Genomic DNA, 24,206 nt, shown 5'->3' with positions numbered 1-24,206 from the left:
GTTTGTTTGGTTGGTTTTGCCAATGGATATCCATTACTCCAGCAGCACCATTTGTGGAAAAGACTTTTTCTTCTATTAAATAGGTTTTGCATCTTTGTCAAAAATAAAATCAGTTGAGCATATATGTGGGGGGTCTATTTCTAGATCTTTCTGTCCTGTTCCATTGATCAATGTACCTATTCCTCTACCAATACCATGCAGTCTTGATAACAGTCAAATGGTAATCTATTACTATATTTCTGATTAATAATATATTATATAGACATTTACTATGTTTAATATTATTATATTAAGTAATGTATAGTAGGTCTTGAAATTGGATAATTCCTTCTAAGATATTTTTCCTAATGTTTCAGCTATTCAACTTTCTTTGCATTTCTATTTAAAGTTTAGAACAATTTTATCTAGCTCTACAAAAAATCTTGGGATTTTGATAGAAATTCTATTAAACCTATAAATCAATTTGGGAAGAATTGACATCTTTATTATGCTGAGACCTACAATCCATAAAAAAAAAGTCTCTCCAGAGCTCTTAGGTTTCTTTCATCAGCATTTTGGAGTTTTCATAGCATACAAATTCAGTACATTTTTTTAAATATCTATACCTAAATATTTCATCTATTGAGTTTTTTAATTAGCATTGTATTTCTCCTTATTTATTTATTTATTTATTTATTTATTTATTTTTCATTCATTCATGTGTTATTGCACTAGCTAGAATGAAACTTGTAGCACTATGTTGAATATGAGTGATGAGAAAGATCATCCTGCCTCGCTGATGATCTTAGAGAGACAATATTTAGCCTTTTAACATTAAAAATAATGTGCCCTACCGGTTTGGGCCAGTGAATAGAGTGTCAGTCCATGGCCTGAAGGGTCTGATTCCAGTCAAGGACACATACCTGGGTTGTAGGCTCGATACCCGGTCTGGGTGTGTGCAAAAGACAACCAACAGATGTGTTTCTCCCACATTGATATTTCTCTCTTTCTGTCTCTCAGCCCCTCCCTTCCACTCTTTCTAAAGCTCAATGGAAAAATATCCTTGGGTGAGGATTAACAAAAATAAATAAATAAAATAATGTTAAGTGTCGGGTGTTTTTGTAGAATATCTTTACCAAATTGTGGGGATCCCCATTGTTCCTACTTATCAGAGCGGTTTTAATCATGAATAGATGCTGAATTTTGTCAAGTGCTTTTTTTCTGTATCCATTGATATCATTGAGTGATTTTTTTTTCTTTAGCTTGTTAATGAGGCGAATTATATGGATTGATTTTGGAATATTGAACGAGATTTGCAACTCTGGAACAAACCTCAAATGGCCATGCTATATAATTCTTTTTATATATTGCTAAATTCTATTTGCACATATACTATTAAGATTATTTGAGTTGCCGAAACTGGTTTGGCTCAGTGGATAGAGCGTCGGCCTGCGGACTGAAGGGTCCCAGGTTCGATTCCGGTCAAGGGCATGTGCCTGGGTTGCGGGCATATCCCCAGTAGGAGATGTGCAGGAGGCAGCTGATTGATGTTTCTCTCTCATCGATGTTTCTAACTCTCTATCTCTCTCCCTTCTTCCTCTCTGTAAAAGTCAATAAAATATATTTTTAAAAAAAAGATTATTTGAGTTTATATTTATGGGGGATATTGGTCTATACTTTTCTCTTTTTATACTGTATTTGTCAGGATAATATAATTATAATAAAATAAACTGGGAATTTTTCCTTCTGTTTTCTCTCCAAACTGTGTACTGTGTAGAATTGGTGTTAAAACTTAAAATATATATATATATATATATATTAGAATTATTCACCTAAACCATCTTGGAATTGAGATTTTCTTTAGAGGGAGTTTTTAAATTACAAATTTAATATTCTCAATAGTTATAGGGCTTTTCAAATATTCCAATTCATATTGGGTAAGTTGTAATTTGTGGTTTGAACAATTGGTGCACTATTTCTAAGTTAAGTTCTGAGGGTTAGTGTTTGTAGTTTTCTCTTTCTTATTATCTTTGGATATCTACAGGGTCTGTAATGATATAGCCTGCTTCATTCCTAAAGTTGGTAATTTGTATCTTCTGTTTTATTTGTTAGTCTTACTGGAGGTTTACCATGTCTATTGAGCTTTTCAAATAACTAACTCATGGCTCCATTGATTTTTCTCTATTGTTTTTCTGTTTTCAATTTCATTTATTTGTACTCTTATCCTTAATACTTCTTTCCTTCCTTATTTCAGACTAGAGGCCCGGTGCATGAAAATTTATACACTTGGGGGGGTTCTTCAGCATGGCCTGTGACCTCTCGCAGTCCGGGAGCCTTCAGGGGGTATCTGACTGACGGCTTAGGCCCGCTTCCCATGGGTCTAAGCCATCACTTCTTACACTTTCTCCTGCTATCATCGCTGTGCTCGCCAGCTGTGAGCCTGGCTTCTGGCTGGGTGGCGCTCCCCCTGTAGGAGCGCACTGACCACCAGGGGGCAGCTCTAGCATTGCACATCTGCCCCCTGGTGGTCAGTGCATGTCATAGTGACCAGTAGTTCTGCTGTTCAGTCAATTTGCATATTAGCCTTTTATTATATAAGATTGATTTTGCTCTTTTTCTTGGTTCTTAAGGTTGGAACTTTGATTATTGGTTTGAGACTGTTTCTCTTTTCTAGTGTATGCAATTAGTACTATCAGTTTGGCCCCTGAGCACTGCTGTGGTTGCATCCCACATATTTTGTTATGTTGTATTTTCATTCACTCCAGTGTATTTTTTCCCTTGAGACTTCCTCTTTAACTTATGGATTGTTCAGAAGTAAGTTGATTACTTTCCAAGTATTTGGAGATTTTTCTGTTATCTTTCTATTACTGGTTTCTAGTTTGATTTCATTATGGCCCAAAAGTACAAGGTACAGTTTTACTTACTTTTAATTTGTTGAGATTTTTTTTTTATGGATCAGGATATGGCCTATCTTGGAATATGTTGGTGGGAGCTTTAAAACAAGGTGTGTTCTGCTATTTGGGGGTAGAAAATTCTAAAAAATGTTATTAGATCCTATTGGTTGATGATGTCCTTGAGCTATGTATTCTTGCAAATTTTCTGTCTAGTTGTTGCAAGAGCTGTGTTGAAGTTTACAATTATAATCATGGGTTTGTCTTTTTCTTTTCTATTCACCAGTTTTTACTCTGCATTTTACAGGTTCTTTTTGTGTATAAACATTCAGGGTTTGTATGTCTTCCTGATGGATTGTCTTTTTTTTTATAATTTTATGATGCTTACCTCTGATTCTGATAATTTTCTTTGCATTACAGTCTCTTTTGTTTGATATTAATGTTAATACTCCTGCTTTAATGAATGTTTGTATAATATATTGATGTTTTATTTTTTCTTATATTAAAAATTTGCTTTAGTCTCTGTTTACTTTTTTTAAAGCATATTTTCTCTGTGTGGTTCAAATTTGGGAATTGCTATTGCTCTATCCTCCAGATCACTGATTTTTTTTTCCCTCTTCACTTTTTTATTTCCATTATTATATTTTTCAGTTCTATAATTTCCATCTGGTTGTTCTTTATATCTTCTTTTATTTTGCTAATTGTTTTAATTATTTTAAAAGATGTTTCAACCATGTTCGTGATTGCTCATTAGATTGCTCATTAAAGCGTTTTCATAATTGCTTTACAATCTTTGTGAGATAATTCTAATATCTCTATCATCTTGATTATTGTTTTACATTTACTTTGAGCTTTTCCTGCTTCTTGTATGAGAAGTGATTTTCAATTGAAATCTGGATGTTTTGGGTACATGTTATCAGACACTGGATGCAGAGAAAGTTGAGTACACTTTGTCACTGCCAGGTGTAGGTAGAAGTCCACGTCTCCCTCTCTGGCCACCATTAACACCTAAGTAAAAGGGCTTCATGTCCCTGCTGGGTGGGGTGAGGGATTCTGTAGTTCAGTGATGGCGAACCTTTTGAGCTCGGCGTGTCAGCATTTTGAAAAACCCTAACTTAACTCTGGTGCCGTGTCACATATAGAAATTTTTGATATTTGCAACCATAGTAAAACAAAGACTTATATTTTTGATATTTATTTTATGTATTTAAATGCCATTTAACAAAGAAAAATAAACCCAAAAAATGAGTTCGCGTGTCACCTCTGACACACATGTCATAGGTTCGCCATCACTAATGTAGTTCTTTGAGTCCTGAGGTCCCTGACTGGTCTGTCTTCTTCTATCCATCTTTCCAAGTCTCCTTACATATGTTTTCTATATTATGTCCAGGATTGTTTTTAGTCGTATTTAGCAATAGTATTAGGAAAAACTAAGTCTATTCCATCTTCCTGAAAGAGAACGTTTCCTGTTTCTTTTTCTTTTCTCTTTAATTTCATTTTTTAAATTGAGAGGATAATATACAATTTTCACATTAGGTTTTGTAAGGAAGTTAAGCAGAGTTATGAAAAACTGATGAGTAAATTTTGTGTTAAAAAGAGAAAAAAAGACAGAGAATGCATCTCTATCTCTAATTTGTTTTTTAATCTCCATTTCACTTCCACTTTCCAATTTATGCTAGTATGTTTCTTGGCTAGGTTGACGCCAATAAATGCTCCCTCTGGACTAGCAATACTTATTTAGAAGTGAATTTTTCTCACTTGAAAGTTCTTCCTGAATGACTGCCACTTGGGGCTTGCCCATGTGATTCATTACTGTTCCCCTGTGCTTATTATACTTACTTAATAAATATCTGCTGAAAAAAGTGAATGGGAGCTAACAATTAAAATTTCTCTTTCTATTAAAGATTATCTACTTTTTTCTTGCTGTGCTGTGGCATGGGACCCATGTGTCTACAAACCATGCTTGATTCCCTACCAGGCACTCTAAGCACATGTTAGGACATGAGCAAAATTTGTGCAGAATTTCACCATCTAGAAAAAAGCAATTTTAATTTCCGCACATATGTTAGTTTTTGTTTTATGGTTTAGAATTTTTTTTAATTACAAATAGGGAGGACACCAGAATACTAGTAGTTCTTGTGTGTATTGGTGTGTGTGTTTGTGTTTGTGTGTGTGTGTGTGTGTGCATGAGCACATTTCATTCCTATTGCTTCTAAAGAAAATGACCTTAAAAACATGATACAAAAAAAGACCACAAACTATTTTTAGGATATGTTCCTTAGATCCTTGAATACTTTGGATGATTTTCTTTTATTAGGCGAGTCATGGTTTGGTTATCTTTTTATATCTTTGTCATGCATTATTCAATGTGTGTGTGTATATGGAAGAGGGGTAACATTAGTCCATCATTTTGTAAAGCCCTTAATATAACTTTATTTTTTGCAAACAAAATTATACTTTAGATAAAGACCCTCCCATCATCAAAACATTTTTTTAATGCAAGTAGGAGAACATGATTGTTTTCGATACTACTGACTATGTTTGGTTTAAATACTAGTAAGACTTGCTTTTCCACTTGGCTTTAGTTTCTGCTTAAGGAAATGGTGAAAGATTTAATTCACTGTACTTTTGTTAAGAAAGTATGGAAATGTTTGTCCATGGGAACTTTGGTCTCCTGCTAGAATGGAAATTCATTGGGGAGGGGGAACCGTTTCATTTTATTGCCTCAGAGCTGTTGATACACTCCCTGCATCTTTCAAAGGCATCTTTCATGCAAGACAGGCAAACTGTAGCTTGTGAAGGAACAGAAAGAGCACTTCTTACATGAGTCAATCTCAGCAAACAAGCACAGCAGCTGTGCTAGGTGGCGATGAGATTGCCACGGGACCCAGTCGCACGCAGGGTTTTGTGTGGTCTAAGAGACAACTGGCTCTTCTCTCAGGGGGCCACTTGGAGGGAGATGGCAAGAATCACGCGTCCCCACTGCTGCCAGTGACTATTGTGGCCGTGTAGGACAAAATCAGCACCAGATTAAATCAGAAAGTAATAAAACGCAAGAAGACTCTCCGAGCTTTTAAATCTTAATGTGAGAAATTAAAACAAATGTCCTGGGCGTGTTGCTTGTTGCGTTCAATCGTGAGGAAAAGGAAACAGAGCAAGGGTGCCTTCAACTTGGAAAACTTGCAGGGCGGTCAGTCTTTCCATTTGAGAGCCATTTGGGTGTGTTGTGAAATAAAGTTGCAGAGTAGGCATGTTCAGACCTTTTTTTTTTTTTTTTCTTTTTGCTACATTTAGTAGGAGAGATTCTTCTCTCCCCGCCCCTGAACTACAAGAAGCCAGAGTTTTCTGTGCAAACAGGCATTGCAAGAATCAGATTCACTTTGGACGACTCTTCACATTCCAAGTCATCATTGCATTAGGCAGCACAATTCCATCTCTGGTTGATGGGCAGAAACAGTGGGCAGCTTGCCAGGTAGACGTTTCCATGACTCCCAGCCCCCAAAGGTGATGCGGTTTTTTTTTCAGCTAATTCAATGAAGAGTGGGCTGAACTTTGGGTCTAAACGAGACAATAGCTGCCTTCGCAGTATCAGCAGAATGGTTGATGGGAACGCACTCTACATTTGGCAGAGAATCATGTGACCTTACGACTGAGATTTTGTGATGGTGCCAACGGAGACTTGGATTGCAGCAACCGTCCTGACTTTTTTCTTCTTTTCTAGCCCGGCTCAGAAAATGGTGGATCTTAATACTTGACTTTAGCCAGTCTCAGCAAGCGACTGAGCTTTGAAGCACAACTTCGCCTTTATTCTGGGTTTTTGGCAGGCCACCAGGAGGCTGTCCCTTTCACGCCTGATAAATTCTGCTGCTTATCTCTAAATAGGAAAAGGAAAAAAAGGGGGGAAAATATAAACAGAATATTGAGGCATAACAAGTGAATCCTAAAATTGTGTGTTGTGCATTTCGGTTTTTTGCCTTTTCTTACTGCTGATTTTTTTTTTTTTTTAATGTTCGTATCATTTCTGCTTGCTGAAGAATCCAAGGAGTTTTGTTTTTTGTTTTTTTGTTTTTCTTTGTGGGTTTTTTTTTTGTTTTGTTTTTTTTGGTTTATAATGAACAGGCATTTGAACTGGGCAAACAGGACGACAGCAGCAGTGATCATGAGATCATTGCAGCAATGTAGCAAACTGGCACCCTGCCTTCTCACCCTTTTGGTTCAGGAGACCAACGTGTGCAATCCTCATTTCTAAAGTCAGCACAGCCTGGAAGGATTCCTGGTCTCTCCCACCTTCGACCACTACGCTGCCAGGGCCGGCAAGGATTGGTGCAGCTTCTGCGCAGTGCTTTGTGCCTGGAATACCGAGAAGGAAGAAAAAGAAGACGAGCACCCTGGTTCTTTTTGCAAGAAAGAACAGGAGCCCTGAAGAAAAAAAATGCAAAAAAAGAAACCTGAGTGTGTCCCACTCCATGCAACAGTGATGAAAAAAATGAGACTTTCCTGCTCAAAAACAAAAACAAACAAAAATCCAAACCAAAACAAACTAAAAAAAAAAAAAAAAAAAAAGCAAACATTGGCTTGTATAACTACAGAGGCATCGAGCTTTGTAAAGCAGCTTTGTAAGGCTTCATGAGCAAATGAGCCTTCTTTTCGTTTATTATTTCAAAAATAAGGCCTAATTAGCAATGTATTGCACTTGGTGAAATCGCACCTTTCATATCAGGTATAACTTTTTTTGTTGTTCTTTTTAAGCCTACTGTTCTCTAAGAGGGAATCCTTGAACTTTCAGTTTACTCTTAACTCATCACCCACTTTACTCTTCTTAACTTTTTCCTTTTGCTCTCTTGCTCTAATCCTGTTTAGAATAGCAATTAACTAAAATAGAAAAATCTCTATGAAAAAGTTGGTACATGTTTTTATTTCTGATATACATAGAAGTTTTGGAAAGGCATTCATATGTTATCTGTGCTTTTTGCGTACAGGGTTAGTTTTTGCTATCTAAGAAAACTGAGCGTTTAGCCCTATTTGCTAAAGAAACTAAATCTTTCATGTGCTTGTGACTCATAATTTTAAATGTGGAAGGAGAAACTTTTTTGGACTCCTAAAAAAAAGGGGGTCATATTAGAATAAGCATTAAAATGCTGGTAAATAAAATTAGTTAGGGGGGATTTATATTTAAATATTTTACCAGGATTTCAGTATAATCAAAATAGGGCTGAAAAGACTATGTTCTCAGTTGCTAAGTAGAAAAGAAGCTTGTTTCACAATAATGCTGTCTTTTAAAATATACTTTAAAAGAAGCATTTGTCTTAGAGCCGTTGCAGAGTGCATTGGAAATAGCCATTAAGCATTTTAGTGGAAAAAGTACATATAAACTTGTTTTAAGTTTCTAGTAATGTATTGGCTCAGCAGATAAATACATTGCATTCTAATAATTATGTCTGTTTGTATAACTAAGTAGCTAAGGAATTGAAGTATTTTATAGTAAAACCCAGTTTTGCTTCATTCAATGGATAAGGATTAACAGATGTATTCTACCTATTTTAATTTTGATTAAAACTTTATAATTATGTTTAAAATTGTTTAAAAAATAAAATGCTTTTGAAATTATAGAATGTATAAATGAAGCCTATAATCTGTTTATTACAAATTGATACTATCATATTTTCCATGAAAAGACTAAACATTAGCAAACTTGTGCTTTTAAAATAATATTTCATTATATTGAAAAAACATAGGGGAAACAATGAATAAATATAGAACTGGTGAATTCTACTTTCTTTTTGGTTATTCTACAAAGAATTATGGGGAATTAGAAATATCCTATATACTGATAACATTCAAATAAAATGTTTTATTAAGTTTATGGGTTATTGTTCCCTAATTATTTTTTTAAATAGCTTTTGTTCCTTTATGCTGCCTTAGCTAATGGAACATCAACTTTCACAGTCCTAATTAACATTTATAAACCTGTTTTCATGTTTCAAGATCCTTCAGTTGAAAAACATTATTTTAAATGTTATTTTTAGAAACCATTAATCTCCACACTCTTAATTATCTTATTAAGCTCATGCCAAATCCAAATCTCTTTTCAGCTTTCACTAGTTCATTGTACAAAACCTAGTCGCTTCTTTAACAGCCATGCCTCCTTTCACTTTCAAAACTGTTACTGTGAAAATAACACCAACTAAAATGAATGCATAAATGCAAACTATGAAACCACATTATATGTCATATGAGTAGCCTTGGGTGGGGCTCTATGAGTCTTCCAAGCCTTAAAAAAAAATAGTTTAAAAGGTTTTGCCCATTTTGATATTGTGTTTTCTTCTCGATCGTCTACCTTCACTCCCACCATCCACCCAGATGCTCCTTCTAGACAGCTGTTGTCTGATGTTTCTCCTTTTGTGGTTGTTTTAGGGACAAAATTAAAATGGATATGAGAAGTGAAGAAAGTGATCATAGGAGAAAATCATCTCAGGTAAAAAAAAGTAAAAAAGCAATTAATATTTAATATTTTGATTAAAAGTAATTTTGACTGTGTTAGTTATAAGAATTAGTTTCATATTCTTTATGAATCTAGCTGTTGGGATTTTAATTGATGGTTTGAGAATTTATATTACCCGCCTCTGAAAAATTTTTGTCTGAGTTTGTGAGCAATATACTGTTTGAGTCACTTTGAATGTATATCTAGATATCCATACATATAACATAGCTGAAATATGGTTGAATAGGAAGTTGTTTAGGAAAAAGGAAAAAGTGTGTTTTATAATTTGTTGTGCCATATAAAAGGAAGTGAAATCTGGGAGGAGGGAATAAAGTCATGCTTTTTTTAAAAACATATGATCTAATAAGACAATGAAACCAAAATATACATTTTTATAGTTATGATAAACTCAAAACAGATGCTACCATTTATTGCACATCTGAATTTGTGAACTTATGTTGAAATATTTTACTATAATTGAATGCATGAATCTTGACTGTTAATATTTTAAACTTATTAATTAGAATAATTTGAAAAAAAATAATGGTAAAAATTATGGAGACCAAATTCTGTGTGTAAAGTTTATGAAACACATTTTATATTATTTATTTCAAAATATGTAAATATACAGTAATTTTTATGTAGTGCTACTATTTTTCACAATGAAGGTATAATTGAAAAATGCTAAATATGTGGATATGCGTAAAACAACTAATGAGTGCACAAGTTATAATTTTGTTGCTGTTGAGTTTAGAGTCTTGAAAAACATATATATGGCTGTCTTTATGTTTATTCTTGTATGTTTGATCATGGTCTGGTGATTTAAATATTTTTAATAAACCCAACCTGTTGACAAGATGAGAGATGTACGTAGTCATACGTTATGTTTTAAATAAATTATTTTTGAAAAATACATTTAAATATATGGTGTATAAGAGATATGATATCCTGTTTTATGAAATAGATCTGGAGTATAAATGTTAGCTCACAGGAGTAGTAATAATGCTATAAATGTGTGATTAATTTAGTTTTCTAATATTTACTTATCTAAGTATTGTTAATTTCAGTATTATTCTAAGTAAGGCCAGCTATATTTAGGACTTTTAAATAACTTCCTTCAGTACTCTGCCTAGTCAACAAAATTTTACTTATTTATGAGAAAGTTATATGTTATCAATTCCTTTAAACCACTAACTGAAGTTTTATAAGAATTAGAACAAACACAGGCTAACTCTTACACAATTAGCTTAATAGTTAATTTTGTCTTAATTATAGGCTCATAACACTATATTCATGCCTCACAATTACATAATTCATACATGCATGTATGGATTATTTTTTCTTTTAAAACTCATCATTTCTTAGAATAGTCTAATTCTAAAATACTATTAAAACATAAGTAATCTGTGAAAAATCTTCCAATATAGTATTTTTAAATTCTTATGTATATAAAATCTTCATTCAGTTTAGAATATTTATGAAAGGGATAGGCATACTTAGAGCATTTTAGCATTTAACATATTTATCCTAAAGGATCAGTATTATTATTTTCATCTACTAATTTCATCAGATATTTTCAACAAATCCTACTCTAATGAGATGTTGCCCGTTGGCATAAACCCGTAGATCCGATCTTGTGGTGAAGTGGACCGCACAAGCTCGCTTCTATGGGTCTGTGTCAGTGTGGTGATGTGACAAAATCCTATACACAATGCTGTTAACCAATATTTCAATCAAACTCCTGTAAAAATCTAGTTGATTACTTTTGAAGTAATTATATTTTGTTTGTTTTTTATGTATATATTAATCCTCATCTGTCTTACAAGGCAGGTTTAATTGTTGACCACTTGGAAGAGTTTGCAGCAAAGCCATTCAAATTTGAACGCATGTAGGGTAAATTGCTTAAGAAACTTGGATTTTTTTATAGCAAGTTATGAACCAAGAGCTGAATAGAGTCTGTCCAGAAACGCCAGTTCCCATTATAGTGGTTAGTGTACCTCATCAACTTCAAAAGGAAAATTAAAGATGTTTCGATTTATGTGTTACTAGTAAGCCTTTTTCTCTTGAAAAAGGAAGCTGAATGCTATTGACTTTTAATATTATTAATTGCTAGTACAGCTATGCCAGGAGAGCTGTCAGAGGACATTTTGTTTGACCTATGCTGGAAACCCAAGAGGTTAGGATAGTCCTAGTAGACACATAGTAAGCTAATTGGTAAAATGTTAGACTATTATATCTACATCCTTGCCAAGCCCTTAGGTGTATGGCCGCCATATTTGGAGGAGCTGACTGAAGATATGATAAGGAGTTTGAAGCGACAGTGGAAGCTGTGTGCATCCGGGTTGAGGTAGTAGGTTGTATGGTTTAGAGTTATACCCTGGGAGTTAACTGTACAACCTTCTAGCTTTCCTTGGAGCACACTTGAGCCATCGAGGAATTCTTCATCACTTTAATCTAATTGAGCCAATTTCTGTGTGAGAAGGTAATGTGTCATGAGTATTTTTAATAAATTGAACCTTTATTACATTAAAATGATCTTTTTGTTTCTAAATATTAGATTATTCTATTATATCTACTTATAAACACTGGAAAATTTGTATTTCTTATAGGTCGTTACTCAGTGATCCAACATTTTTAAGAATTAGTGAGTAGTGACTTAAACTGTATTAATATTGCAGCTTTTCCACCCTTAGATTCACAAAATTTGGCACCTAATTTTGTAAGGTGATCATTGGTCTTTATATTTTTGATAGATACTTAGATAAACAGTAAAAAAAATGTCTGTCAGTGTCGATGACTTCCGTAGCACATTGCCTGAGTCTTTCTTATGACACATCACTTTCTCCCTTATGTTGTGTTAAGTGCTTGCTTATTTTTTCCATATTAGACTGTAAGCCCCATGAGGGCAAAGTCCCTGCATATTTCTCATTGTATCCCCTGGAATGCCTTACACAAAGTAAGAACCAAATATTTATTGGATGAATGAATAGAGTATAAGATTTCACTATGTGATTATTTCTATTGAATATTTGATTGAATTACAATGGTGGTCACAAATTTGAGTTTTGTTTATTGTTTCTAAAATTTCCCTAAATTTAATTCCCAGACTGCTCTGATTCAGTAACATACTTGACTTATTTTTTGACTGTGTCGAGTGTGTTCACTCATCCTAGACATAAAATTTAAAATTTAGGAGTACTTTATACCTAGAATAAAAATAATAGAATACATTTATTTTTATTAATAAGTTCATTATAGTTTATAATCCTAAATTTAGATTGTGCATATTTCTTATGAATTTTTAAATTTCTGAATTTCCAGATGAATGGTTTTTATTTTAGCATCAATTTTAAAATTAGGTTTCTGTATTCTGTATACTTCCCTTAATCTTCTACGCTTTATACTTGTACAGTATATCTGTTGTATAGACCAGAAACAATTAAACCAGAACCATATCAAGAAATCTATAATAATAAAAGCGTAATATGCTAATTAGACTGGACATCTTCTGGACGTCCTTCCAGATGACCTTTTGGACAAAGCTGGGTGGTGAGGGCCAAGGCAGAGGCAGCTGCAGTGGCAGGCAGGGTCCAAGGCAGAGGCAGCCGCAGTGGTAGGGGGGGGGCGGGGGGGCGGGGGAGGAGGAGGGACAGAGCCTCTTTCATGAATTTCGTGCATTGGGCCTCTAGTTAATAATAAATAAGTATATGTTGAGGTTTAGAGCACATTTTTGTTTAAAGAAAAGACACCGACAGTATTCTGTCTGTACATAGCAAATGGATCTCTTTGGAATCCATTAGCTTGCTGTCAACTTTAATGGCAGTGAATGTTGCAATTTATATAGAGAGGCTAGTTTAGATAGATCATCTTTCCGTCACAGAATTAAATAGCTGTAGATATTAGAACTAATTTAAACTCTAAGCATGAAACATTGAATGTATGAGAAAAGATTTGTAGATACAGGTATATGTTAAAAAACCATTAAGACCCTGATGGTGTGTTGATGAGCTTTCTAGAGAACGCTCTGGCATTCAGAATATTTCAGAATTTAGAATTTACCAACAATGGTAGTGAAGAAGGAACTTTTGAGGCACCAATAGGAATAACACATGAAACTTAGAAAGCCCAATACCAATGATTTCAAGCAAAAGTATTTGACTGGCATGCAGAAGTTAAAGACTAGTAGTCTCTAAGAAAGAAAAGTCTTTTGAAGGATTAATCAAGAGAAAATAAACAAGAGGCAGGAGATAAGAGAACAAGAAAAAGAGCCTGAGAGAGAATGGACAGATGAAAAAGTCAGTGACTCCTAGCAAAGAGAAACAAGATGTGTGTAATAGTAGCGGTTCAACACAAAGGTGGAGGAAATAGACAACTGAATGGTAAACAATTAAGTTTTTGTGAATAATTTAGCCCTTGAGAACTGGGATACCTTTCTTGTGTGTGAATGTATGCATTTGTGTGTATTCCAATACTTAGTTCATAAATTTGGAGACCAAGTCATATACACATTGGTGGCCCAAATAGAATACTATTGCCAATAAATTTCTGTTTCTGTGCAGTGCAATGAAGTATATCACAGAAGTCAACTATGATGGGTGGTACAAGAATAATCTCATAAAAATACTATGATAAATGCATCAAATTGTGGGTCTCTTATCTACTCTATCTGAAGCAAACTGGTATTACAGAAGAATGGCTGAAAAGTGGCAAAGATGTAGCTAAGACCTATTGTGTTAGTCATGCAGAAATCATAATTCTGAAAGGCAGAGGATATCATTAGCATCAATGAAGAAAATAGGGTGAGAATACTACATGGGAGAGTTATGCTTTCACTGGTGATTAATAATATCTTTTTCTCTTCCAGCTGTTGGGGTTATTTAACTTACTGTTTTTTATAAAATAATGTTTAATGACAAATGCACAAATTGATAGAATTGTATTTAAAGAAATTAAGATTCAGGACCATTGCTGGTGTCACTACCTAGAAATAGTTAAGTTAGCCTAAGAAACTATGGGGAAATATATATTTATAGAGTTAACATTTAATGGGGAAACAACTATGCAGATTCAATAATTTCCAGTAATCATAGTTTACTGTATACCAGGGTTTCCACATTTGGTAACAGAGGAAGTGTGAAAATTTAGGAAACAATTACTATCAGCAAATCATAATCTACTTAACCAATGTCTCTTGTTATTTTGGGACACTAAATTGGATAGAAAGATAGATAGATAGATAGATAGATAGATAGATAGATAGATAGATAGATCTTTATATCTGTAGTGGCTGATTTGCCTTAAATACTTTGTGGAATAAGGCAGGAAATAGTTGGAGTGGGAAGCAAGGGAGGAGAGGAAGAATGGAAGGAAAGACAAGGAAAATGAATTGCAAAGCAATTGATTGGGCATTACCAGAAAAGCCTAATTTAGTTCATAGTATTGAACTAAATTGTCAAAACTAATCATGGGAAAATCAGAAAGCTTATTTGGTAATTGGACTATGTCTCCTTGAAACAATCCAACAGTACATGAACTGTTATTAGAATGAGTCACACACTGTATAATCATTTTCTGTTATTCCCTGTTATCAAAGGCTGATTCATGAACATAGGTGATTCTCCAAGATCCCCTAAATGATGTGATACAGGATTCTGCCACCCTGAGTGTTATTTTACATCCACACCTAATTTCTCTTCAACAGAATATAGGGATAACTCTTGAGAACACTGATCTTGGCTACACCCATGCCAGCCCCCTAAAAGGTCCCTAGGGAAAACCTGTGAATGGTCATTAGGTGAAGGTTCTGATGTAATAAGAGAGCATTTATCTCTCACTTGCTTACTAATTTCTACCATTCACTACACCTTACAAACAAACCCATTACTTGATAGTTTTTCAAGATTCTTGTGTATCATCTCTCTATCCAGAAAGCCTTTACTCTTTCTCTAAGAGAGATTGTCTCAGTTTTGAATCCTCATAGCCCTTGCACCTTTTATTCCCACAAGGTTTTTCCAACTTTAATGAATACTAAATACAAATGCCCAAAGGGACTATGACTTACTTTTGTACCTCCTGTAATGTATATACTTTAACAGTTAGACTGAGTTAAACTTTAGATCATTTCTGAGCAATGAATAGAACCTATATGTACCTTTAAATAGACTATGCTTCATCAGTAAAATCTTGTGTTAATCAAGATATTCTCCAGAACATGTCATTATGAGATATAAGATTTTTAAGACTATCTATAAGTTCTGTAGGCCAGATTTGATTAAACGTGTGCTATACCATTAGAATGTGATTTATGAAACTATCTTATTCTACTATTTGTAATAGATCTAAGCTCTTCATGTACAAAAATACCTTTTTCAAAACTCACAACTCCTACATAGCGCTCAGTTTATAGGATGAATTCAAGAACTCTTTGGTGAATAATCCAAAACATCTTAAGTGAAATAAAAATATTATGTGATACAATGGAACAATTCTACATTTAAACTTTAAAATTCTAATTATTTAAACTTTAAAAATTTAGATATTAAGATAAAGTAGGAATATCACTTTTAACTTTTGGGAAGTCTGTTAGATGGGGGTTCTTGACTTTTAAGTTGGCATTGTTTTGTGCATGCCTGTATTTTTAACCTCACTCTATGCTGTGTGTAATGTGTAAGTTAAATAAGCTGCCCCTGTTTCCTCCCTACATCTGACTTCCCTGAGCTCTCAATTCTGTTTCTCTTCATTCGATCTCTTAGAAACCTTACTTGACTACAATCATATTGAGCCTGTGTTTCCCATTACTTTTGTTTAGATAATATGTAGTAAAGTTAGATTGTAAGCTGTATAATCCATGTGCACTTTTACTTAGTAGGCACTTAAATAGTATTTGATTGAAATTAAAACTAAAATATGGATTTATAAACTATAAGAACTTTAGAGATAATCTGGCCCCTTTTCCAGATGACCTAACTGAGTGTTTCATGACCTTGCTAGGGTCAATCCACTAGTATAGACACTACCTAGATTTCTCTTCAGATAGGTAATCTATCTAGGATGAAATATTTTATGTTTGCTATCAATAGATTTTCAGCTAATTTTCAATTGCTATCAATAGATTATTGGGTAATGGCATTAAACAAGTTTTAATTAGTTGATTGATATAATAATAAAGTTTTGTTTTGGAAAGACTGCAAAAAGGTAATTTATTATCAGATTCAAATGTGATAGATATATAATTAATATTATTTAAAATGAACTTCCTATCCTTCTAGTTCTTTCTTTTCAAGTACAAATACAATCTTATTCTTCTAGGCATAGAGAGAAAATTCTCTACCTTCTAGCTCCACTGTGTTATAACCCCTTCTTCCAGAACTCTTCTCCATGGGGGAGGAGTATGGCCTAGTATTTGTGACGTATGATAAATAAAAAGGGAATAAGTAAGAATTGGTTAGTTAACCTATTAATATTGTGTTGCTTAGGAGAACAAAAATTATCTGAAATGCTAACCATAACTTAGTCTGACTTAAGAACTCACTTGCTTATGCCCCCCCCATGAAATATGCAAGATATAATTATGTTATATAAGTTTCATGAACTTAAATAACTTCAGGTTCAAAGAAGTATAAGATAGACTTTAAGACAAAAGGAAGTAATGGGAACTGTGGTAGACCAAGGAAGGCATACTCACTTGCAAGTTCTTCCAAAATGACTTCTGTCAGTCTAAACTTGGCACGTGAGGGCAGCCAGTTTTCCATTTTGGTATGCAAGCATTACATTGTACATCAAAGATTCAATAAATCTGTTCTTTTGATAAACCTAACAGCATTTTTACAATGGCACTAGACAATTGAGAGTATCTATATGTTCAATAATTCTAAAGTGTATAAATAGGATAAGTTCTCACACACTTCTATGTGTTATTTCAAATACGTGTGTTGCTGTTATTTTAAGTAGACATGTATGTTCCCTGATAGTATGTATATTTTCTCAACTTTAATTAACTAATGAAAGAATATTCATTGTTCAAGCAATACCTACCAATTGCAATATTCTCTTGATCCTATTTTAATGAAAGAAATGTAGTAGAAGTAAGTGTAGAGGTCCTAGTAGTAGTATAGGTATGTAGTTTTAGGTTCCATCTGCATCTAATTCTCAATGTACAAAACAATAAAATCTATATACTTCTTATTCCTCATTAATAATGCTAAAGACAGATGGATAGATAGCAATTTCTAGTCAGAAAAATCAAAAGATTAAATAAAGTGAACACAAAGTTCAAGTGTTCTCATCTCAATATAGTCTTACATTCAGACAAGTGGATATAGTTTAAAAGTAAAGTAACTGGTATTGTTGTTAATTATATTTTATTGTATTATAATTAAAGAACCAGTTGTGAATAAATCTAAAACTAGAACTAGATCAGGTTCCTGTCTTACATTGTAATTTAATCTGATAAACTGAAATCTGGTAAGTAGAAATGATACAACCAATTATGACAACACTGAGTTTATAGTAATAAAAGAGACATGTGTTTGTAATTTTGCAATGTGTAGCACATTCTTATTTAATACAATTGGAATTAGTAATTGAACAGTTAATCCACAATGATTTTTGAAGAAACAGATATTAAAAATTAACATATACATAAAATACATATTTTGTTTAAATTTTAAAAATTGAAAGCATGATTATATAATTTGCCAGTGTTTTTATCAAAGCCAAGAAATATTTTGAGTTTGGGTTGCTGTTCACAGATCTTCATCATTTTTCTTTCTGTAAATCTCATAATGCATCGTCTATGAATTATAATTTTTGTTGTTTCATAAATGTATTTAAGTATAAATCCAATGCAAAGGAATCTGAAAGCAGAATCCCATATTCTCTATGATTTTTCTAATTTTTTTAATTTGTTCTACCTACATCTAACTCAATAGCATTTTTATAAATATGTTTTTATTGGTTTTAGAGAAACAAGAAGAGAGAGGGAGAGAGAGAGGGAAACATCGGTTGCCTTCCATACACATCCAGGGATAGAACCTACAAGCTGAGTATGTGCCCTGACCAGGAATTGAACCGATGACCATTTGGTGCACAGGACGAAGCTCAACCAATTGAGCCCTACTGGCCAGGCTTGATAGCACTTTTAAAGGGACTGAATTTCAAAAATTCTCCAGTATATATCATCTCTTATTATTTTTATACTAATAAAAATAATATTATTTTTACTCATACTTAAATTGGTTTGTATAGTATTTAATTACATTATACAATTTCATATTTACCCAACAGGCATAGATTGGTTTGGGAATAGACATAATTGACTACCTACCAGAAAGCATACAAATCATTTGTTGGGAACAGAAATACTTGGGTGTTCTAGAACTTTCTAGGGCAGTGGTTCTCAACCTTAGCTGCACATTAGAATCACCTGGGAATCTTTTTAAAATCCTGATTTCTGGGCCTCATCCTCCAGAAATTCTGTTTCTTTGTTACTAATGTTGTGGCCCCACCCCATAACAAAGAAACAGAATTTCTGGAGCATGAGGCCCAGAAATCAGGATTTTTAAAAGATTCCCAGGTGATTCTGATGTGCAGCCAAGGTTGAGAACCACTGATCTAAGGTAATAAAATGTTTTCTTCATTGCCCTAAACAATAGCCACAAGCCATATGTGGGTATGGAACATTTGAAATGTGGCTAGTGTGATTGAAAAACTAAATTATACATTTAGCTAATTTCAATTTAAGTAGTTATGTGTGGCTAGTATCTAATGTATTGGACAGTGCAGTACTAGAAAGTGGTTCTCTTACAGTTGGCATGTCAGGTAATCTTTAAAGTGGTGCATGGTTAAGAGTACTTCTGTAGTTTAATTAATTTTGAGGAGAAAAATGGCTTTGGAAACTCACGTTGAGTTAGAATTCAATTGGTTTTCTTTTATTTTTTTATTTTGCTCCTGTTTGAGTATAGATTTAGCTTTCTGGATCTTAAAACTTTATGCGCAAGAAGGAAGTCCAAACATTAGGAATTGCAGAGGTTTGCAACTCTTTCTGAAGCATTCCATCAACATAAACCCATTTATAAAGTAGTCATTGCTTCTCACATTGGCGAATATATATTTCTTAATTAAGAGCATAGATCCATCAGAACCACAGGATGAACTTGTTGAGTCTCTGTGCCCTCTAAAAATACTTATAAGTACTTTAAATATATGTGGGTGTGTTTATTTTTCTGAGGAAAATGTCCCAGCTCTTTGTTTTACTATGGTTGCAAATATCAAGAAATTTCTATATGTGACACGGCACCAGAGTTAAGTTAGGGTTTTTCAAAATGCTGACACGCCGAGCTCAAAAGGTTCGCCATCACTGCTCTAGAACATGGCTGAGAAAAGAAAGAATAGTTCAACTCCTTGGAAGGATTCAATAAAATTAGATTCAAATAAAATAGCTAAAATTACTGTCATATTAAATTTGAATTTAATGTTTCCAGTAACTTTGTTTGATCCACCAACTATTTATCCCAAACATATCAGGTAGGATGGCTTCATATGTGATACTATTAGTCCTCTTTTAAGTGTGAGAACACCACAATCAGGGGCTTATAAAATTTCTTACAACCACATAAATGGAACATCCTGGGACCAAAACAAATGTGTCATATCAAAAGGAGTTGATTTCAACTACTTTGTTATTATGCCTCCAGTGATGGAGGCTCACCACTTGAAAGCAGTAGGTACATGCAGTAAAAGTTTGAAAGTAAGACTTACCCTACTTCATTCAGAATAAAAGTCCAGCTTCACTAGTCAAAGCTTCCTAGACCAGTATTTCTTTCCATTCAGAGATCCACACAACTAAAATTCAAAGAGCTCTTTTATGTTTCTGATTTTTCAAAATATAGAATAACAATCCAGGAACGCTGGCTCCTAACTGCTCACCTGCCTGCCAACCTGATTGCCCTCTAACCGCTCCCCTGCCAGCCCGATCGCCCCCAACTGCCCTCCCCTGCTGGCGTGATCTCGCCCCCAACTGCCCTCCCCTGCTGGCCTGATCACCCACAATTGTCCTCCCCTCCCGGCCTGTTTGCTCCCAACTGCCCTCCCCTGCAGGCCTGTTCACTCCCAACTGCCCTCCCCTGCTGGCCTGATCACCCACAATTGTCCTCCCCTCCCGGCCTGTTTGCTCCCAACTGCCCTCCCCTGCAGGCCTGTTCACTCCCAACTGCCCTCCCCTGCCGGCCATCTTGTGACGATGTTGCGCGAGTGCGTGATGACACTTAGGCTTTTATTATATAAGATTTGCATCAACCACTACTATAAAAGCTGTTTGATCTTCTTCTGAAACTTGAAAATGATGACACTAGCATTATGAGATTTTTGTGAGAATTAAAATATTTACATGGCACTTAGCAAGCATGGTGCCAGTAGATAGAGTTGAAAATATATTACTAACAGGAGCATCTTTACACATTTTAAATGGTGCAGTGTATTGTTTATCTAGAAGTGCCCCTCAGGCACAATGTGTGGAATTTACAGAGGCAGAGCCAGTCACCGGAAACACTGGGAAGCTGTTTTCTTTGAGACCTCTCCCGTTGATTCCTGAACATCACGGCTTCGCTGCCTGGATTTGCTATTGTGAATAAACCACATTTCATATGTTCTTCTCATTGTCAGATCATGGTAGACAGGAGGTCTCACCTTTTCCTCTGGAAACGATAGTCCTTCTTCATATATCTGAAGTTAGGTCTTTTCCTTTTTGCATCATCATTATTCTGAAAACATATGCAATCTGTCACCACTGTTTATATATGAAGTGATCAACTGCTTAAGTGTCTTAGTTTTCCCATCTGTAAAAAGGGTTAGCTCCTTCCCTGTTGATCTTCTCCAGACTCTTGAGAAAATAAAAATCTATAATGTAATAAAAGGAAAAAAACACATCAGCATTCCCATGAATAGAAAATTAACCCATTTTAACTTATCTATAGGAAATTTTATAAGCAGTTTTCCAGGGAAGGAAAAGTAACAGAGTATTTTTAAATTGTTCATTCCCAGGGTGAAGATGTCTCTATCAGTCTCTCAGTACCTCTGCTTATCTTTGTCTGTCTCTCTCTCTGTATCTTTCTTGTCTGTGTGTCTCTCCCCCTCTTCACGTTTTTCTTTTGTGTTCTTAGATCCTACTATTTCCATCGCTTAATTGTTTGCATTTCTGCATCTATTACTATACATGAGTTCCTTTGTTTAAATCTAGCCACGTGAGAAAAGTAAAATAATATATATTAATAAATAAACAAATGAATTATTGAATTAATTAAATCAATTAATGAGAGCAGCTACAGAAATCTAGACTTTAGTTCATATGTAAAAGGAAGGTATTAGCTACAGTGTAAGTAATATATTAATTGTTGGCCTTCTTGGTCATGGCATGTCATAGGAAGCAACGTCAGTTCTCTAAATTCTTCTTCACAGGTTCCTTTTCTAAAGCCAATCTTTTCATTCTGAGCGAGGGCACGCACACCATGCCCGTGTGATAACATTGACTTACATTACACATTTCTCCCAGAAAATTGGGTGTGTCTCTATGTTTCATAACTGAATTTTTTTTTTTAGTCTGTAGAAACTAAATTTATTTTGTCATCCAGTGAAAGCATTTTTAGTAATTTTATTGTAACCAATTTTCGTTTTAGGAAATAAACAGGAGGTTTTTGAACTGGGTTCAAAAGTTTGTGAGGTCTGGAACATGATTATTTTTCTGTCTTTCCTCTGCTGAAGAGAGTGCTTTGTCAGGGTGTTGGGAGGTTTCCCAAAGCAAGATAACTTCCAGAGAGGAAGCAACACAGGCTTCTCCAGTTCAATGGTCTGATGCACCTGGAGCCTGCTGTCCACTAACCACAGCTTTGATCCTGTCCCACAAACCTACAGGAAGCCCACACCTCCTTCCTAGGTCCTGGATGTGGACTTAAATACTCTCCAGGAAATAGTACCTGTACCTACTTGGCCCTAAGCACCTACTATTTCCTTGACGGTGGTGTCAGAGATTTTAGAAGCTAAGAGAGTGACCATGCCCTGCCCATTTCAACTGCTGGTTATTTTACTTATGACTATGAAAGTGCTATGGCCTTCAGAGTAGGTCTTTGCAAATTTGGTGTCTGGTTGTTAGGTGAAGGAATGGCAGACCTTCTTTCTTTGCTTAGATATTTTCATCACAAATCATGGGCTTTAGATAGAGATTGCAAGATTTAGTAAATAAAAATATGGGATGCCCAGTTAAATTTAAATAAACAATGAATAATTTTTTTAGGATTACTATATCTGATATTTCCTGTTATTTTTGTTGTTTATCTGAAATTAAAATTTGACTTCATGATTCTTATTTGGCAATTCCATTTTAGATAGTATTTTCCATAATGAAGTGTCTTATCCCATTTCTCCATATGTGTTCCATTTGCATTAAATAAGGAAGTAGACGCTAATAAAGAAAACAGAATAACATTTACCCATGAAATATCTGGGAAGAGCACACAAAATCAATATAATATTTTATATTAAAATAATAGAAAATTTGAGATAAACTTGTTTCTTAAATGTTAGGATTAGAAAAAATAACAATTAGGCTATATTACTTTACATGATTAAACAAAGTAGTTTAGCCGAAACCGGTTTGGCTCAGTGGATAGAGCGTCGGCCTGCGGACTGAAGGGTCCCGGGTTCGATTCCGGTCAAAGGCATGTACCTGGGTTGCAGGCACTTCCCCAGTGGGGGATGTGCACGAGGCAGCTGATCAATGTTTCTCTCTCATCGATGTTTCTAACTCTCTATCTCTCTCCCTTCCTCTCTGTAAAAAATCAATAAAATATATTTTAAAAAGAAAAAACAAAGTAGTTTAGCAAATGATGTCTAATAAATGGAAGGCAGTTGATAACATCAGCATAAAATTCAGGGGATTAAAAAGTTTTTATAATGTTAAAGACACATTAACTGGTGCATGGTATGATATTTCGAGCTGTCTTTGCATTAGCTACAACAGGTTTTTTGAGAGTGATGGAGGGAAGATTTTCCAGAAAATGAGCATTCTGGCTAGTGTAATTTCACTTCTGAGTTAATATAAACAAAGCATTGCTTGTTTTTCACATGATCTGTTGCTATCAGTTACTTCAGAATCTTCATTAGCTTTTGAAACATAGGTTTCCATCACAACATAGTTTTTATAGACATAACCTACACCGTGTCTGTTTTTGCCCTTGACTGGGCTGAATATTCTACATGGTACCTAGAAGTCGGTGGTCTTCTCTCACTGCCTGGCTCATGCTGCAATTTCCCCCCAGCTCACAGCCCGATCTTTTCCCTCCTGACCATCCCAACTGCTCTATGGCAACCTTTCCAGTTTTGCTCACATCCCACCAGAGCCAAGTTTCCCAGCTGCGTCTTCTCCCCTCACTCATCAGCCCAAGATTCTTTCCATCCTTGCAGCCTTGGACTGCAAATAACAGACCTGGAGACTTTCAAAGTGTCACCCATCAACTCCCACCAGGCGCATAGATGCTTGTCCACGTGTTCACACGCAATGAATCTTTTCATTTTATGAGGCAATCCGTCCTATCAACTTGGCCCTGTTCCCTTTATTTTATACAGAAGGACAGAAGCACATAAAGATGAGAGGATTATTTTCAAGTCACATAGTCACTAACACGTCAAGGCTGGGACCTTGATCCCTTCATTAAATCAATCTTTTTCAGAGAGTTAAGATCTTTCTCTGCAGATGGGATTTTATGCCACAGAATGGGGGGAGGGGGTTGTTTTGTTTTTTGAGAATTAATTGAGGATGTAAAATATCTAGCTGAACGGCTTAGATTGGACTTTCAGAAAATGTT

At 34.7% G+C, this 24,206-nt stretch overlaps 1 long non-coding RNA gene across 2 annotated transcripts in view; it reads left to right on the top strand.

Moving 5' to 3' along the window:
• Positions 1–24,206, top strand: part of LOC132230021 (uncharacterized) — a 146,785-nt gene that overhangs the window by 89,606 nt on the left and 32,973 nt on the right. For both annotated transcript variants that reach the window (XR_009451789.1, XR_009451788.1), the window contains exons 3-4: positions 6,396–7,590; positions 9,285–9,345. This is a non-coding gene — a long non-coding RNA (uncharacterized LOC132230021). The remainder of the gene's footprint in view (positions 1–6,395; positions 7,591–9,284; positions 9,346–24,206) is intronic.

Source organism: Myotis daubentonii, chromosome 3 (genome assembly GCF_963259705.1).
Source record: "Myotis daubentonii chromosome 3, mMyoDau2.1, whole genome shotgun sequence".
NCBI lineage: Eukaryota > Metazoa > Chordata > Mammalia > Chiroptera > Vespertilionidae > Myotis > Myotis daubentonii.
The sequence above is the reverse complement of the archived record's forward strand: the minus strand, read 5'-3'. Positions and strand labels throughout refer to the sequence as shown.